Source organism: Oryctolagus cuniculus, chromosome 2, assembly GCF_051225735.1.
Source record: "Oryctolagus cuniculus isolate XC-2025 breed Fujian yellow rabbit chromosome 2, ASM5122573v1, whole genome shotgun sequence".
Taxonomy (NCBI): domain Eukaryota; kingdom Metazoa; phylum Chordata; class Mammalia; order Lagomorpha; family Leporidae; genus Oryctolagus; species Oryctolagus cuniculus.
Window position 1 is genome coordinate 204,397,773 of NC_142868.1, and position 19,575 is coordinate 204,417,347.

The 19,575-nt window shown below is 49.6% G+C and overlaps 1 long non-coding RNA gene across 1 annotated transcript; it reads right to left on the reverse strand.

Moving 5' to 3' along the window:
* Positions 1-4,655: 4,655 nt before the first annotated feature.
* Positions 4,656-19,516, reverse strand: LOC149128222 (uncharacterized). Its single transcript, XR_016230674.1, has 2 exons — positions 18,692-19,516; positions 4,656-16,469 (listed from the first exon to the last, which is right to left on the reverse strand). It is a non-coding gene; the product is annotated as an uncharacterized LOC149128222 (long non-coding RNA).
* Positions 19,517-19,575: the final 59 nt, after the last annotated feature.

Sequence of the window (19,575 nt, forward strand, 5' to 3'; positions counted from 1 at the left end):
AGATACTGATTATGTGTGGGTGAAATACTGCCTGGGTGTGGACTAGGTGAGGACTGGATGCTGTGTGCGGGCTGGAAGCTGAATATGTGTGCAGTGGTGTGGAATGGATGATGACCAGGTGTGGATCCAATGCCGACAGGGTATAGCATGTGAGCTGATTGCATGCAGTGTATACTGCCTGGGTGTGGACTAGGTGAGGACTCGATGCTGTGTGCGGACTGGAAGCTGAATGTGTGTGCAGTGGTGTGGAATGGATGATGGCCAGGTGTGGATCCAATGCTGACAGGGTATAGCATGTGAGCTGACTGCATGCAGTGTGTGGTCCAGATGCTGATGAGCTGTGCAATGGATGCTTACCGGACGTTCACTGGATGCTCTCTGTGGACTGTATTTTGACAAAGAATGGACTACATGGTGGATGTGGACTAGATATTGATGGGTATGAGTGAAATACTGACTGCTATGTGTGCTACATACTGAATAGGTGATTACCTATTGACTGGATGTGGACTAGACACTGGTTGTGTAGTACAAACTGACTAGGTGTTCACTAGATGACAGCCAGTGTAGACTGGATGACAATGGGTATGGTCAGGATGCTGACTGTAGTTGCTGACTGAGTGTGGATTGTATACCAATACGGTGTGGGCTGAATATTGTTCAGTGTGGCCTAGAGGCCCGCTGGGTGTGGACTGGATTCTGACAAGATATGGACTACATACTGATTGAATGTGGATGAAATACCGAATGGATGTGGACTGGATGCTGACTAGGTATGCTTATGATGCTAACTGGGTGTATGCAGTACACTGACCAGGGTGGACTATAGGCAAACTGGATATGCACTGGATGCTGTCTGGGTGTGTACTAGGTTTTGGATGACTCTGAAGGTGGACTGGAAGCTGACCGGATGTGGGCTGTACATACTGAATGGTTGTAGACTGGATGCTGAGTGGGTGTGCAATGGATAGGAGTATGGATTAGATAAGTGTATGTGGACTAGTTGCAGACTGGATGCTGATTGGGTATGGGTGTGGATTGGATACTGTGTAGGTGTACACTGGATTCTGAGTGTGTGTGACTGTATAGTTACTGCTCTGCATTCTGTCTTGGTGTGGCCTGAATCCTTCTTCGATGTGGATTGGATGATAAATGGGTATGAACCTACTCCAAGTAGGAATGGATCAATTACTGAGTAGATATGTACTGGACACTGATTATGTGTGGATGAAATACTCACCGGGTGTGGACCAGCTCTTGAATGTATTGGATGGGTACCAGATGCTGACTCGATGTGGACTAGAAGCTGAATGTGTCTGCACTGGATGCTGGTGACTATGGATCCAATGCTGAAAGTCTGTAAACTGATTGAATGTAGTGTATACCAAGGGGGCTGTCCGAGAGACTGACTGGGTATGGTCCAGATGCTGGCAGGATGTTCAGTGGATGCTTACTGGATGTTCACTGAATGCTCCATGTTTGTGTACTAGATTTTGGCTAGGTATGGATTAGTTACAGAGTGGATATGACAAGATATTGATTGGGTGTAGATGGAATATTGACTGGGTATGGGCTTGATACTGAGTGGATGTGCAATGAATGATGAGAGGGTGTGGATTGTGTGATGAGTGTATGTGGTTTTGATACTGACTAGGTGTGGATCTGGGGCTCACAGGGTGAAGTCTGTAGACTTATTCTGCATAGTACATACTGATTGAAGGTATCCAGATGCTGATGGGATGTGCAATGAATGGCGACTTGGTGTTCACTGGATTCTGGATATGGTCTGGTTTTTCACTATGTACAGATTACTTAGTGGATATGGACTAGATAGTGGTTGGGTATGGATGAAATACTGACTGGGTGCACTGGATGCCGAGTGAGCATGCAATGAATGAAGTGTGGATTGTATGAGCAGTGTATATGGTCTTGCTACTTATTGGTTGTGGACTTGGTAGGGGTGCAGACTGGTTGTGCACTGGGAAGGGACTGGAGGTGTGTACTGGATGCTGCTTAGGTATGGATTACTCAGAGGACGTGGAATGTATAGTGATTGGTTGCAGATGAAATGCTGACTAGGGTGGCCAGCATACCCAGTGTGTGTGTGGACTAGATACTGACTAGGTAGATCAGATTAAGATGGCAGAATAGGGAGGGAGCTTCCTGCTCTAGTCTAGGAGAAGATTTAAGAAAGATGGAGAGAATGCAGTCTCAGGGAAAAGTTAGGGTAAAAATGGCAGAGGAAACTCCACACAAGTTAGAGGGACACTGTGGACCTTTGTGGAGGGCATGGACACGCACAATTCAGGACTCCAGCAGTTGAGAACGTCAGCACTGACTTTGGAGTGAGGCGAGACCAGTCTACAGCAGCCCAAGCCACTGGCAATAAAGATGCGAGAAGATCCTGGTAAGAATCTGGCTTAGAAACCTCTGGGAGACAGTGTACCTGCCAACCTACAGGGGAAAAAAAGGTGGGCTCATTTCTCTCTCTCCAACCAGCATGCAAGCAGTGTCTTGTAACAAGCAGATAGAGGGTAGGTGCCATTTTGACATACGTAACAGCTGCTCCAGCTCGTGTCCATGTGCCAGCAACCAGTGGAGTGGAGACACCCAAGTCTGGCAGGGAGAACTGACAGGGGGCAAGGTGCTCATGACTGTGGGAAGCTTGAGTGCCAGGACTGTGAAAATAATGTGGCCGCATGGGCAGCCTCAGAGTGTGGCTGAGACTTTGGGCAGTCACTGAGGGAGGCTCCACACAATCAGAGCTCCCTGATTTCCTGATGAAGGTCATTGCCGAGGGATCTGTGTTTACACCAGGGAATGCACAGAAACTTTGTGTGGTTCTTGTGGAAGTGTGGATAAATATTACACCCACTGGGGCTAGTGCCCAAGGAACTGGTCTCCTGTGAAGGGGGGGGGTAAGCTGAGATTACACCAATAGAGCTGAACAAACCTCTCCTCTGATTAAAAGTTTAAAAAGAGGAGATTTACCACACCTAACCTGGGTGTCACCTTGGACGCTCACTTCACCCTGGAGCACTGAACAACTCCCCCTGTCCACACCCACTACACGCCTCTAGGTATTCACTGAAAAAGCAGACACTCCACTAATCCCACAGAGGTATAGTCCAAAGATAAAAGGTGCCACAGGGGAAAAACAAAGAAGAAAGCAATGAGCACCTCCACAAATACTGAGTAATAAATGCAGCAATTCAAGAAACAAGAATAGGAACACAACATGACACCCCCAAAATAACACAACACTTCAGTACTAGGTTGTGAAGATGAAGAGATTGAATAAATGCAAGAAATTTTAAAAAATCGATTGTAGGATTACTTAGAAGTAATCAGAAGCAAATCCACAAAATTATGAAATCTGTACATGACATGAAAGAAAATTGCTCCCACAAAATTGAGATCTTAAAAAATATTGAAATAAAATCTTGGAAATGAAGAATTCAATAGAACAAATAAAAAATGCAGTGGAAAGCCTTAACAACATAATTGATGAAGCAGAAGAAAGAATATCTAACTTAGAAGACAAATCACAGGAAATTTTACAATCCTACAAAAACAAGAAGAAATTAGAAAACTAAAAAACACTTTTGGAGACCTACAGGATACTATCAAATGACCCAACATATGGGTCTTGGGATTTCCTGAAGGCCTGGAAACAGAGAATTTGAAGGCCTTTTTAATGAAATAATAACAGAAAACTTCCCTAATTTGGAGGAAGAAAGGGACATCCAAGTACAGGAAGCACATAGGACTCCTGATGAACATGACCGGAAAAGATCTTCTCCATGACACACTATTGTCAAACTCTCCACAACAAAACAAAGAAAAGACTCTAAAATGTGTATAAGAGAAATGCCAGGTTAGTTTCAGAGGATGTCCAATTAGATTTAGAGTGTACTTCTCATCAGAAACCCTACAGGTTAGGAGAATGATGAGATATATTCTAAGTCTTAAGAGAAAAAAAAACTATCAACCCAGAATACTGTATCCTGCAAAGCTCTCATTTATGAATGAAAGTGAAATAAAAACCTTCTATAACAAACAGAAATTGAAAGAATTTGTCACCACCCCTCCAGCCTTACAAAAAATGCTATACACAGAAACAGAAACATCACTATGAAAGAAGGTAATGGTAGAAAATCTCCCAGTAAGAATATTTATGGGAAAATGGCAGGGCCAAGTTGTTACTTATCAATAGTCAACTTAGATGTAAATGGCCTCAACTCTCCAGTTAGAATATGCAGACTGGCTGAATGGATTAAAAAACAAAAGCCATCTATTTGCTGCCTACAAGAAACACATCTCGCCAACAAATATGCATACAGACTGAAAGTGAAAGAATGGAAAAGATATTCCATGCCAACAGAAACTTAAAAAGAGCTGGCATAGCCATCTTAATATCAGACAAAATAGACTTTAACACAAAAACTTTTGAAACAAAAAAGGGCACTGTGTAATGATTAGGGGATCAATTCAACAGGAAGATGTAACTATTATAAATGTATTGCACCTAGTTACAGGGCACCAGGCTATTTAAGAGAAATGTTAAGGGATTTAAAGGGAGACTTAGACTCCAATATAATAGTATTGGGGGACTTCAATACCCACTTTCAGCAATGGACAGATCAACCAGACATAAAATCAAGGAAACAGATTTAATCGACACTATAGACCAAGTGGACCTAACAGATATCTACAGAACTTTCCATCATACAGTCACAGAAAACACATTCTTCTCACCAGTGCATGGAACTTTCTCTAGGATTGACCACATGCTAGGCCATAAAGCAAATATCAGCAAATTCAAAAAAATCACAATCATTCCATGCATCTTCTCTGACCAAAATGAAATGAAGTCAGAAATCAATAACTCAGGAATCTCTAGAATATATACAAACACATGGAGACTGACCAACATGCTCCTGAATGAACAGTGGGCCATTGAAGAAATCAAGAGAAGTTGGCAGGCGCCGTGGCTCAATAGGCTAATCCTCCACCTGCGGCGCAAGCACCCCAGGTTTTAGTCCAGGTCGGGGTGCCAGATTCTGTCCCGGTTGCTCCTCTTCCAGTCCAGCTCTCTTCTGTGGCCCGGGAGTGCAGTGGAGGATGGCCCAAGTTCTTGGGCCCTGCACCCGCATGGGAGACCAGGAGAAGCACCTGGCTCCTGGCTTTGGATCAGCGCGGTGCACCGGCCACAGTGCACCGGCCACAGCAGCCATTGAGGGGGCAACCAACGGAAAAAAAAGGAAGACCTTTCTCTATCCACTCTGCCTGTCAAAAAAAAAAAAAAAGAGAGAGAGAGAAATCAACACCTTTCTGGAAACAAATGAAGATGACAACACAACATATCAAAACTTACAGGATACACCAAAAGCAGTGTTAAAAGGAAAGTTTATAGCAATTGGTGTGTACGTCAGGAAATTTAAAAGGCACTAAATAAATGAGCTACCAATGCATCTCAAGGGTCTAGAAAAACAATAGCAAACCAAACCCAAAACTAGTAGAGGAAAAGTAATTAAAATTAGAGAATAAACAGAATTGAAAAACAAAAAATACAGAAGGTCAGCAAAATTAAGAGCTGTTTTTTGGGAAAAAATAAGAGACATACCATTGGCCCAACTAATCTAAAAAGGAGGGAGAAGACCCAAATCAATAAAATTAGAGATGAAAAAGGAACTGTAACAACAGATACCACAGAAATAAAAAGAATCATCAGAAATTACTACAGAGCTGTATGCCAACAAACTGGGAAAACAGGAAGAAATGGATAGATTCCTGGACACATACAACCTACCTAAATTGAACTATGAAGACACAGCAAACCTATAGAGACCCATAACCAAGGCAGAAATTGCATCAGTAATAAAGACCCTCCCAAGAAAATAGAGCCCAGGATTGGATGGCTTCACTGCTGAATTCTACCAGACCTTTAAAGAAGAACTAAATCCAATTCTTCTCAAGCTATGCAAAACAATTGAAAGGGAGGGGATCCTCCCAAATTCTTTCTAGCAACACCTTAATTCCTAAATCTGAAAAAGATACAACAGGAAAGAGAACTACACACCAATCTCTGATGAACATAGATGCAAAAATCTTCAATAAAATACTAGCTAATCGAATCCAACAACACAACAGAATGATCATTCACCCAAACCAAGTGGGATTTATCCCTGATATGCAGGGATGTTTCAACATTAGCGAACCCATCAATGTGATACATCACATTAACAAACTGAAGAAAAAAATATGATTATTTCAATAGATGCAGAGAGAGCATTTGATAAAATATAACACGCTTTCATGAAGAAAACTCTAAGCAAATCAGGTATAGAAGGAACACAATCATGGCAACTTATGACAAATCCACAACCAGTGTCCTATTGAATGGGGAAAAGTTCAAAGCATTCCCATTGAGATCTGGTACCAGACAGGGATGCCGACTCTCACCATTGCTATTCAATATAGTCTTGGAAGTTTTGGTCAGAGACATTAGGCAGTAAAAAAATCAAAGGGATACAAACTGGGAAGGCAGAAGTTATCCCTATTTGCAGATGACATGATTCTATATATAGGGGATCCAAAATACTCCACAAAGAAATTATCAGAACTCATAGGTGAGTTTGGTAAAGCAGCAGGATATAAAATTAACACACAAATTTCAACAGCCTTTGTATACAGACAATGCCATGGCTGAGAAAGAACTTCTAAGATCAATCCCATTCACAATAGCTACCAAGAAATTCAAATACCTTGGAATAAATTTAACCAAGGCTGTCAAAGATCTCTATGATGATAATTACAAAGCACTAAAGAAATAGAATAAGATACCAAAAAATGAAAAAAATCTTCCACATTCATGGATTATTGAAAGAATCACTATCATCAAAATGTCCATACTACCAAAAGTAATTTACAGACTCAATGTGATACCAATGAAAATATCAAGGACAGTCTTCTCAGATATAGAAAAAATTATGCCGAAATTCATATGGAAACACAGGAGACCATGAATAGTTAAAGCAATCTTCAACAAAAACAAAGCTAGAGGCATCACAGTATAAGATTTCAAGGCAAACTAGAAGGCAGTTTTAATTAAAACAGTGCAATACTGGTACAAAAAAAAAAAAAGATGGATATAACAATGGAACAGAATAGAAATGCCAGAAATCAATCCAAGCATCTCCAACCAACTTATCTTTGACAAAGGAGCCAAAATCAATCCTGGGAACAGTCAGTCTCTTCAACAAATGGTGCTGGGAAAACTGGATTTACATATTCAGAAGTATGAAGCAAGACCCCTACCTTACACCCTACACAAAAATCCACTCAAAATGGATTAAAGATCTAAATCTACAATCCGATATCATCATTAGAGAACACTGGGGAAACCCCAGATGACATTGACACAGGCAAAGAGTTCTTGGAAAAGACCCTAGAAGCACATGCAATCAAAGCCAAAATTGACAAATGGGATTACATCAAATTGAGAAAGTTCTGTACTGCAAAAGAAACACTCAGCAAAGTGAAGAGGCAACTGACAGAATGGGAGACATTATTAGTAAACTATACAACTGATAAAGGATTAATAATGAGAATATATAAAGAGATCAAACTCAACAACAACAAAACTAACTACTCAGTTATTAAATGGGCAAAGGACCTAAACAGATATTTTCAAAAGAGGAAATCCAAATGGCCAACAGACACATGAAAAAAACGCTCAGGATCATTAGTCATCGGGAAAATGCAAATCAAAACCACAATGAGGTTCCCAGTTACAGTGGATTTCATACAGAAGCTGGTGAGTATGTGGGAAAAAAAGGTACCCTAATCCTTTGTTGGTGGGAATGTAAACTGGTAAAGTCACTATGGAAGACATTTTTGAGGTACCTCAGGAATCTGAATATAGAGCTATCATATGACCCAGCCATCCCACTACTGGGAATTTACCCAAGAGAAAAAAATCAGCATGTGAAAGAGGTATCTGTACCCCTCCATGTTTATTGCAGCTCAATTCACAATAGCTAAGACATGGAGTCAACCTAAATGCCCGTCAACCGAAGACTGTATAAAGACGTTATGGGATATGTACTTATGGAATACTACACTGCAGTAAAAAAAAAAAATCTGGTCATTTGCAACAAAATGGATGAAACTGGAAAACATCATACTTAGTGAGTTCTGAAAGGACAAATACCAAATGTTCTCCCAAATCCTGAATAGTGTGGCCTGACTGCTAACTGGGTGTGCGACGAATGAGGAGGTGTGGACTGTATGAGTGTGGTCTTGAAACTGACTGGGCATGGTCTGCGTATACACTGGATGCCAAGTGTTTATGAATTACTCAGTGGACGTGGACGGGATACTGATTGGTTGTGGATGAAATGCATGCCCCGCTGGGTGTGGCCTACATACTGAATGTGTGTGGACCAGCTGCTGACTGAATGTGGGCTAGATACTAGCTGTGGCCTAGTTGCTACTGCGTGTCCACTTACCTCTGGGTGTGGACTGTATGATGGCTGGTTCTTGACCTTATCCTGACCAGGTATGACCAGTAACTCACTAGAGTTACTGAGTAAACGTGACTAGACACGGATCATGTGTCGACTAGAGGCTTGCTGGAAATGGACTGGGAACTGATGTGGATGGTTGCTGAATGGGGTGGACTTATTCTGAATAGCAAAGGATTAGTTACTGAGTGCATGTGAGCTGGATACCGATTGTTTGCAGGTGAGATGCTGGCTAGGGGTGGGCTGGTTAATGAGCTGGTATGGACTAGCTATTGACTGAGTGTACACGAGATGCTGACTAGATGTGCACTGGAAGTTGAATGTGTGTGCATCTGGTGTTGACTGGGTGTAGATCCAATGCTGACAGGTAAACAGTGTAGCGTATACTGACTGGGGGCGTCCTAGAAACTGACAGGATTTTGTCAAGATGCTGACAGGATGTGCTGTACATACTGACGGTGTCCACTGGATTCTTGCTAGGTACAGATCACTCAGTGGATACGGTCTGATGACTGGGTGTGGGCTGGATACTGAATGGGCATGGCCAGCTGTTGACAGTGTGAGCTGGATGCTGGGTGTTGACGAGAAGCGGACTTTGTGTGAACTCCATGTGGATCGGTTGTGCACTGGATGCTGGGTGAGATGAATGATGAGAGGGTGTGGATTGGGTGATGGGTGTTGTCGCTCCCCGTCTTCGTGGAGGAACGACACAGGACCCTGAGCTGTTCTTTTGTCTGCTCGGCCCTTCCCAGGTTTGCTGCTGGTTCTTCCCAGGTTGGCTACCGACCCTTCCACCTCCGTGGAAGGGCGGTTCCCCCTGCCACTTTCCCCACTTCCACGGGGGAGCGGCACACCGCCGGCCGGCTCTCTCGGGGGCTGCACAGGTGTTCCTTCAGATAGATGTACCTCTTAGATGTTCCTGGTGCATGTTGTCTCTCTCCTCCTTTATAGTCCTCTTCCACCAATCCCAACTCTGCTACCCACACGCCGAGTACGCTGCTCTCCTCCAATCAGGAGCAGGTCCTGCTGTTTATTGGTTGAACTGGAGGCAGCTGGGTAGAAGCTGTTTACTCCTCTCCCAGCGCCATATTGTGGGAGAGCAGATGCATAGAATAAGTCTTAATTCCAGTAACAGTCTAGTCCAAGTTGCTCCCCACAGGTGTGTGTGGTCTTGATGCTGACTGGGCGTGGTCTGCATGCTGAACGTGTGTGGACTAGCTGCTGACTGGATGTCCACTGGCTGGCTGACCAGGATGGATCAGTTACTGAGTGAATGTGTGACTATTAGATACTAATCACGTCTGGACTGATTGCTGACTGTGTGTATACCCAAACCTGGGTTTGCAATAGATGCTGACTGGGTAGACCCGACTTCGACTAGGTATGGGTTAGTCACTGAAGGGACATGGACTAGATGCGGATTGAGTGTGGATGAATAGCGACAGGGTACGGGCCGTTGCCGATTTTGTGTCGACGAGATGAGTGTGTGGATGTGATGCTGAGTGTGTGTGTTAGATGATCACTGGGTGTTGATCCCGTTCGGATTGGGTAGGAACTGTACACTGGGTATGGAAAGGACACTCCCTGGGTGTGGACCAGATGCTGGCTGGGGAGGGCTGGAGTCTGGTTGTGGACCAATGGCTATGGAGTAGATCTCAATGTGCGTTGACTGCATGCTGTGTGTGTGCTAAAAGCTGAGTGGGCAAGGACTGGATGCTGAATGGGTGTGGACTGGACACTGACTTGGTATTGATCTGATGTCGACTGTGTGCAGACCATGTAGCAGTCAGGTAAGAAAGGAGGGACTGGATTGGATGCTGACTTGGTGTGGCCCAGATGCCAATTCAGTGTGCATGGGATGTGTTCCAGACAGTCGGAGTCACAAGAACCATGCAGGTATACGTGAACGGATAGGGAAGTGTGTTAGGCCACAGGCCGAGACGGGTCAAACATTTTTGAAAAAAGTGGAGGATTCACACTATCAGATCTGGAACATCATTATGAGTTGGGAGATCAAGGGACCAGGCAAGAAGTCCAGATGTCACCCGGACAGCCGGTCCATCCTCGGGAGAAGTCTGACGGCACTGGAGAAAAGAGAAGCTCAGCCGCAGGGCACCGGGACAACTGAACTTTCACAGGCGGAAACGCCACCTTCTCTTAAACTCCTCTCACACAGAAGTCAAGTCAAAGTGGACCTAAGCGTACGGCATGCAGCTGCAACACTGCAGAAAAACAGAGTGGACAAGGGGCCCACGGGTACATTTGCCAGAAGCAAGACAGTGACAGTACGAAGTGACAGAACAGGACATAAGGCTCAGCCACGCTAGGTTCTTGTTCCCCCTGCCTGCTTCCGAGAGACCAGTTCAGTCTGCACACGCCCTGTATTGTTCCCCCTCCACCCCCTGGACTCTTGCCCAGGCTGGAAGCCAGTGGGCCAAACCTCAAGAACCAGTGTGGAGCAGCTCACCTCCTACTGCCCCCACACCCAGCCCCAGCCCACCTGAGCTAGGAAAGGGCCCAGCCTGCTGGGGTCAGGGGTCAGCGGTCAGGGCTTGACCACGTGCTTGGTCTGTGAGCGTGCTGGCAGCTGGAAGACCTCTGCGAGTTTTCTCTCAATGAATGTGGCCTGGCTGCAAGTTCGTATTCTGTCTCCTCTATGTTCTGTGCTCTTTCTTACACGAAGACTGGTACATTGCACTTCCTGGTTGGTTTTTAAACAGCGCTGTGAGAAATTCAGTTAAGAGGAGGCAAAGACAGGCTACAGGCTGGCAGGTGCTTGAAAATCCACATTCAGCAGGGGCCGCGTCCTCGCCGGCACCGGCGTCCAGCCCTCTGCAGACTCCAGCAGAGGAGCGCGCTGCTGTGCAGAAGGGGGCACTCCGAGGACTTCACTGGAGCCCACCTGGAGGGCGGAGAGCGGCGGTCATGCGGTCAGCCAGTAGGGAGTGCAGGCCAGAGCCCGTTGGAGGAGCCACAATAAAACACAGGCAGTGCCAGGGCGTGGAGCAGCAGGGGCGCTCACTGCTGGCAGGGACGGGAGCGGCAGCCACTGTGGAAGACAGCGCGGTGGCTCCCTGCAAAGTGACGCACACATGTAGTGCTCCAGGCAGCCCCAGTGCCGGGGGCTTGCCCTGCAGAAACCAGGTCAGGTTCACACAGGTTTGTCCACGGCTGCTCCTGGGGCAGGCGAGCAGGTGTCTGTACCACACGGTGCTGGGCAGGCGCGGGGTCCACACTGGGATGCCCCTTAGTAATAAAGAGGTCCAGGCAGGTGGGCAACAGCGGGGCCAGAGGTGCCTGAGGGAAGTCAGGGCTCGCAGAGGCCGGCCCCATGGGCGTCCGCTCGCCTTGTCCTTGCGGGGACAGAACTGCAGGGCAGGCTGGGGACACTGCTAGCTTGCCCAGGCTGCAGAGGGCAGCAGGGAGGGGCCTGGGGCCTGTTCTCCACCCCACCTTTCTCTCCGCGAGACACCTTCTCACCTTCGGGGTCCTGTGGGTACAGCATCCTCACGACCAGGGAGCTCACTAGGGATGCAGATTCGCCCTCGGGGGAAACTATCTGCGGGGTGGGCTGCCGGGCGGGGCTCAGTCGGCCCTGGGGTGGCGCTGGGGCTGGGGCTGGGGCTGGGGTTGGGGCTGAGGCTGGGGCAGCTGCGTCTCCGGCCTCTACTTCTTCCTGGCTGCAAGGCCTGACCCCCGCTGGCACCTCTCCTCTCAGGGCCCGGGCAGCTTGAGGACGAGGGGCCTCTGCACTGGGGTCCCCACATCAAGCCCTTCTGGACTTGTTATTTCACAGATGAAAAGCACGGAGCCGAGAGGGAACGACCAGATCCCCCCCACCCTGAAGAAGCCAGGCTGGTCACTTCTGGGTTTTTCTGTGTCCAGGTTCATTTCCCTAGAGCTGAAGGCCATTCCTAAGCAGGGGCAGCACCTCCCCCTTCCCTTCTTTTGTCCTTTTAGGATGACAGTCCCGCCTCCCCTGACTGCCCCTCCTCCGCAGGCCAGCACCAATCCCAGCTGAGCTGCCCACACTGCTCCGTGGATGACGTCACCGGGGCTCAGCAGAAGGCCGGCCGTCCACTTTGTTCTGTTTACGGTTCCTTCAGGAGTAGTTAAAATAATCATTAAGATCTTCATGCTTCATTGTCAGAAAATATTTCCCTTATGTGAACAGCTGTCTAAAGTCAACAGCCTTCCTGCCAAGGATTTACGGGCTGTGTTGCGAGAGGCTTGAAAAGAGACATTGAAACAAACACTCAAGGGCAGACTGGCCCAGTGGGCTGAGCCTCTGCCTCAGCGCTGGCATCCGACCGGGACGCCAGTTCGTGTCCGGCTGATCCAGCTCTCTGCTGTGGCCTGGGAAAGCCCTGGAAGATGACCCAAGTGCTTGGGCCCCTGCACCCACGTGGGAGACCTGGAAGAAGCTCCAGGCTTCCAGCCTCGGATCGGCTCAGCCCCAGCCGTTGCGGCCATTTGGGCAGTGGACCGTGGATGGAGGACCTGTGTCTCCCTCTAACTCTGCCTTTCAAATAAATAAATAAATAAGATCTTTTAAACGGGGAGGAGGGACAGACACAGTTTCTAAAACTTTAATGTTTCCCATTGACAAGACTGAATCTCGTCAGTGTCTGGAACGTGTGTGGCAGTGAGTCCCCCGCTGCTCGGGGCTGGGTCCCTGTCAGTCCCGGTGCTCTCTGGCCCATGAGCTCAGGGCCGGCGCCTAGGGCCCCAAGTGCCCACGCACAGCAGGGAGACAAGGCCCTGGTGTCTGCCCTCGAGGGCCCTTCCTGTCCTGCTTCCAGCACCTCGTGCCATCACACGGCTGTGGCAATACCGGTTCACAGGGATGAGCAGGCGCCCCCAGCCCCGCGGCTCTCTGCACCCCAGCTAGATGAGAGCAGGCGCCAGCCCTGTCCCAGGCTGCCCTGCCTCCCTCACAGGGTGGGGAGGACTCAGTCCCCGAGTGAGAGGTCATCAACAGCTGTGGCCCTCTACACAGCCTGCCACACTATGCAATGGCACCCTGCCGGCGGTCTGGCTGCCTCAGACAAGAGCCATTAGTGAGAGGGGACTTCAGCTGGGAAGTGCCACCAACGGTGACCTCAGGGTCAGGGGTCTGGGTTCCCTGGCTCAGCAGGAGCCGGGAGCCATCAGTCCGCCATTTCCCTTCCTCAGCCGAATCCTCAGGAAGCCCAGCCCACTGGGCCCGTGGGTGGGAGGGGCACGGAGACACAGCTTGCCCAGTGTGGCACAGGATGCAGCCAGGAGCTGGGACCGTGGCGTCCTGTGGTTTGTCTCTGGCTAAGGTCAGAACATAGACGGCCTTCTCTCTCCAGGTGCGCCAGGAAGACCCCATCCCCAGCGACAGCTGTCACTGCTCTGATGCTCAGGGACAGCTGCTGGGGCACTCTTGCTCCTCTGAGCTGGTGCACCTGTCACAGCTCAGACCCCTCCTCTGGGGCTTTTCCGGGTCCCTTCATCCGGCTTTTACCACCCAGGTACCCCAATAGCCATGGTCACCTTCACCCTGAACTCTCCAAAGTGGCCTTCCACGAAGTTTTGTTCAATTCCCAGCAATCCCCAAGCCCCGAGGGCGTGCGGATGCGTCTCCCACATGGGCACCCCATGCAGGACAGAGCCAGAGGCCACTGCATCACCCAGCACGGCGGACCCATCGTAAAGGAGGGCTGTGTGTGACCCATGTGGACAAGGCGGTTTCTTAACCAGAAACCTCAAGGTGAATGGAGTCTTTCTCCATGTGCCACCCTCAAGACACAGCCCAAGACTGGACCCTCAGCAAACGAGCCAGGGCCTCCTCCCCACCGTGAGGGGCTGCAGCCCGACAGCCTCTAGGAGTTCAGGTGCTTGTCCTGTGGCCCTGCACCGTCCCCCCCACCTCTCCACGCCCAGCACCCAGGCAGGGGTCACATTCAGACCACCCCCCCGACCTTCTGCCCGCACTGCCCAACCTGGGCCTTGTTCCAGAGCCAGAAGGTGCTGTTAGCATGCACCATACAACACACACACGCCGAACAGCACTCTGCCGACTGACCAAGACAGACTTACGCCAAGGGGCCACCACGGCAGGTTCAGGGCCACACCCGTGGGAGAAAGCTTGGGCTCAACTTCAAGTGCAAGGCCTGTGGGCAATTGTGACGGAGAATCAGGCCCTTGCTGCTCGTGCTGGGCGGCCGCTTGTCCCGAGACACGGGCTGGTAAGAGCAGGGGGTTTATTCCAAGAAGCTGGCAGTACTGGGCAGAGTGCTTTCCGGATCCAGAATGAGCTTTTCCCTCCCAACAAGCCAGCAAAGGGGTTTAAGTAGCTGCAGGTGGGAGTTATAAAAAGCAATGAGTCACTCAGTCATTAAGACGACTTCCGGGCTTTGCTGCGATGGTCCAGGTGCAGGCTTGGTGACTCAGTCGTGTGCAGTGGATGGTTGCATGTTTTCTCAGCGGGGTGCGAGGTCCACCTTCCCAGGTCACCTCCTTTCAACAGGATCCCAAAATTCCCGTACAAAGAAGACTTGCGAGTCACAGGTAACTCCAGCAGCCAGCGCCTGTCAGCCACTCGTGAGAAGGGCAGGAAGCCGCCTCATCACGGCTACAGTCTCCACTGCCAATTTTCCCTTCCACAGCTACGGAACAGGGGCGTCGGCTCCATCCTAGACACCTCCTGCTGCTTGGGGGCGGAGTGAGGGATTTTTGGATGGAAAATTTTTACAAGGTGAAGTGCATCTTCTTTGGTTTCCCCTTCAAAGGTCAAAGACAGTTGCAGCAGCCTAGATGTTTACAAAGTTTGTCTACATAACCCAGGAGGCATGCCATGCAGACAAAGGATACTTAGGGTCACTGTGAGTGCTCACTCTTCCCTCTCCCAAGGCATGAGGCATGGTGAGGCCAGGACTTCCGTCTGGAGAGAGGTACTTGGGGCAATGCTGTTTCCCACGTTTCCTGAAAGGTTACCACTGCATATTCGCACCTCTAACTTCCCCAATCCTCTCACTGCTTCCACCTGTGAAGAGTGCCGGAGCTGGAGCTTCCAAGGGGACCCCAGGCAGGTTCAGCTTGCCAGAATGCCCTGTTCAATGCACCTTGCAAAGGCGCCTCAGAAGGATCTGGAGGCCAGTTGGCTCCATTTAAAGACAATGCAATTGTTACAGTGATGTTTACATTATAGCTGATATGGCTAAGTGTTTCCCAAGCAGCCATAAACGAGCCAGTAACCTCCCTGTTCCGGAAGTGGAGGCACGGGTGCACAGTTCTGCCTCGTGCAGTGCCTCACGTGACTCATTCTCAAACCCAGCCAGCCTTGGGTGACAATATGCAGATCTTTGAGATGTGAGTCACTGAGTGTGCTGCTTCATTTTAAGAAAGATCTGAGTCCATGCTCAGTCCTAATCCTTGCAAGTCAAGAGCTCTCAAGCCTGACCACCCCAGTGTGGGCGCTATGTACAGATTCCAGCATAAGACATGAGAACGCCAAGCACATCTTTGAGGCTGCGGCCCTGGCAGTCTACTCTGACGGTTACCAGGCGGTAAGTATACACAGGAACCCCACTTTCTAACCTCTCAGCCTTATCTTCTAGTTTAGGGATACTCCAGGGATTCCATCTCAACTCGCATCCCCTCCCCTTGCCGTCTTCTGTCTGTCACAGGGTAGCAAGGCTCTGTTTGGTTCTTGTTGCAGAATGAACTTGGTCCTGGTCGTGTGGTCTTATCTGGTTCCACGTTGGAGGGGTGGAGACTGACTACCAGGGTCAGTGTCTGAATCCCTTTGGCCACAGTTAAGCAACAGAAGAGGTACACAGAAGGGCCCTGAGGCTACACGTGCCTGGTGTCTGTTGTTAGAAACGCACTTCTGCAGGTGAGTGCCCTCAGCGTCAGGCCAGCATTAGCTCGCTAGGAATTGTGCTTCTGCAGAAGTTGACAAGCAATAGGATTCTGACAAGCAAAACAAAAAACAATCAGGAAGATGTATAACAAAACAATGATAAAAAAATCACCTGCATCATAAAGAGTTACTGTGTAAAAGCAATGTTAGTTTGTCAGTCATTTGCAGTAAGTACAGTGAGAAAAAGTCAAGTCCCCATCTAGTTATCTCAGATTTGGAAAACAAGGTTAGCAAGCCTAGTACAGGAGGTGTAGATTTTCATTTTACACAATCTAACAGCTCGTCACTCCCAGTGCGAATCCTATCCTTCGAAGTTTCCAGGGATCCAACTGAAAGTCAGAGACTCACTTGGATATGGGGTAGGCAAGCAGCTAGGTTAAGACCACGGAGCTGGAAGCCACAAGCCGCCACCACCCCCTGACCCCCCCCTACTCAAATTGCCCCACTTCCCGGGCTAGTTTCATCAGGGACTTGGGGGGAAGGCACCAGGGGACAGGTACAGAGGGTACCTTCTGCAGAGACACCCCTCCTCACAAAAGGGGGTGCAGGGAGGGTCTAACTGGATGAGGCACTGGGGTACTGTCTCCCCTCCCCATTCCTTCTCCTTGCCCACTGCCCACTCATGATGACTATTTCCAAGTGGGGCAACCCACGTACACACGAGTCTGCTTTCTCACCTGTTCAATAGGATTTATCACTTTGTGCACCTTATACATACCTGTGCTTAGAATGCTTCTCCAGGTACAAGAGCCCAAAATGCAAACATTAATACCCCACTCCCACACAAGTCCGGAACTCTGAATCTAAAGAATTTCCAGAATTAAAGAATCTGCTCAAAGACCTTAGATCATGGTAAAGGAATCCATTTCATCCGAGTTCTCAGCCACAGCTGCGGGCCAGATCTAATCAGAGCTAAGGCGCTCAAACATTTTAAAATAGGCGATAACATTTTAACATTTAAACAGGCAGATAACATTCAGCTCTCCCCAAGCAACCAAGATTCAGAAAACGCAAGAAACCTCCAAGACACAAGATCCTGGTTACCTAGGCCAGTTACAGAGAAAAGCCTTGGTTAAAAGGATTAGCAAGTGACATCGACCTAAGATCCCACTCTTCTACAGACTTTAGACAACCTACCCATCAGATTTAAGTCACATGAACCGAAAGGTATTTGCGTTGATAGTTTTAGCTTATTTGAGTGTTCTTATCCATAAACCAATTAAAGCAGATCAAGGCTTTTTTACCGTGTTGACACAACATGTACAGACACAAAATATATGTAACAAGAGAATAAAAATTCTCTAACTCCTTTTAATTGCCATCGGTGGACTAGAACGACTTCTTGCTCTTAGTAACCTGAATTAACCCTAACTTCTCCATTGGAATCTGCAGGAAAAACACCCTACTTGAGCGTTTAGTTTGCAAGACAACTCCAGCCCCAGTAAAGCAGCTGAACACTTTCATGTCTGAGGAGAGCTGTCTTCCTTCGAGACTGGGTTGGCACTCATGGTTGGAGAGGAGCGTTCCTTTGCGCGATTCTTAGGATCTCCTGTGCCCCACTGTCAGCTGCACCAGGGACCGTTACAGCCGGTTCAGGAGACCAGGGGAGCCCCTGGGCCACTGCTCCTCCATGGCGGGGAGGGGGAGCTCCAGCACGTGCAGATTAGCAGGGACTCCCGACGTTATCTCCTTGGGCACGAGTTGCCACAGACACCGCTGTTGCAAGAGTTTGAAGTATTTGAGAGGTAGCTTTCCTAGCTGTTGGTTCCTGGGTTTTTCTGTCTGGAATGGAACACGTCGTCTCCTTTCCTTTCAACCATCAATCTCGGTCCCTCTTTCAGGATCCTTGTTATCTGACAGGGAAGTTGGCCCACGAAGCACTGCCCCCATCCCGTAGATCCGACCAAACCTCTCTGGCTGCACAACAGCATCTCGGTTCAGGGACCCACCAGCAGGCGCCGACACACACCGGCCACACAGCCTTGCACCAGAACCCACCTGCTTCTCAGTCACAGGTCGCCCATCAGCCGGGACGCGACCCAGCAGGCTTCTGGATGGGACTGACCCGGAACTGCCCGTGTTCTACCAGAGAGAAGGAAATTCTGACAGATGAGCGCTCCACCAAACCACACCCGCCTCACGGAGGGGCTGAGGTCACAGCCTTAGAATCTTATCTCCCACCAGCCAGTGCCTGAACGACGACCCACGCTAGGCCCGAATGGCACAAAGCCCAGATGGCAGAGAGGAGTTCCAGGCGCCCGGTTCGACTTACCCAGTCCTGGAGCCCAGCAGCTCCTCTCCGAGTACTGCTTCCGCGCCCTAACAAGCGTTGGTGGGAAGCTGTTGCCACAGCAGGGAGACCCCAGGGAAGGCCCTCGGCAGCTGCGGAGTCCTGGCCGCAGGGTCAGCTCGCCACGGGCAGCTCTGGGGTACACGTGGCCGCTGCCCTTCCCTGCCGACGTGGGAGGCTTGGGCCACCTGCAGACTACACCGCCGACGCCCAGGGTGCACGCTGGACAAATCACCAGGCCCAGGCCCTGGCCCTGGCCCCTGCCCCTGCCCAGACAGCCAGTTCTCCAGACCTTCTGGCAGCGGCGGTCTTGGGGAAAGAGCCGCGTCTGGAGCCGGAATGCACTCCCCCACCCGGCAGCGCAGAAAGGGGTTTTCAAGGTCTACGGCAGCTGCGGGTGGAGGCAGGAGGCACGAGGAGCGAAGCAGGTGTTCAGATGTGTTCTGATGACGGCCCGGGAGGGGGCAGCTGGAGGGCGGCGCTCAGCTGTCTGCCGTTGACGGCTGTAGCCCCCTCTCCTCAGCTGGCCGTGGGGTCTTTCCAAGTCACCCCCTCCCAGCGGGCTCCTGAAATTCCTGTGCAAAATTACTGTTCACTAGTACAGGTGACTCACAACGCCAGCAACCAGCGCCGGAAGGGGAGAGGGGACACCTGCAACACGGTTGCGGGAGGCCGGCAGGGGCAGGGCGGGGTCTGCCCACCAGGTCGGCGGAGAGGGATTCCGGTACACTGACCCACAGGTGCAACAGCAGGCAGGCCGGGCTGCCCACCCCTCCCGGGCAGGAGGATGAGGGCTCTGACCAGGTATGGGGGGGTTAGTGCTGAGCTTCCACGGGCCCTTGGTGAACACAGGTGATGCACCCTGA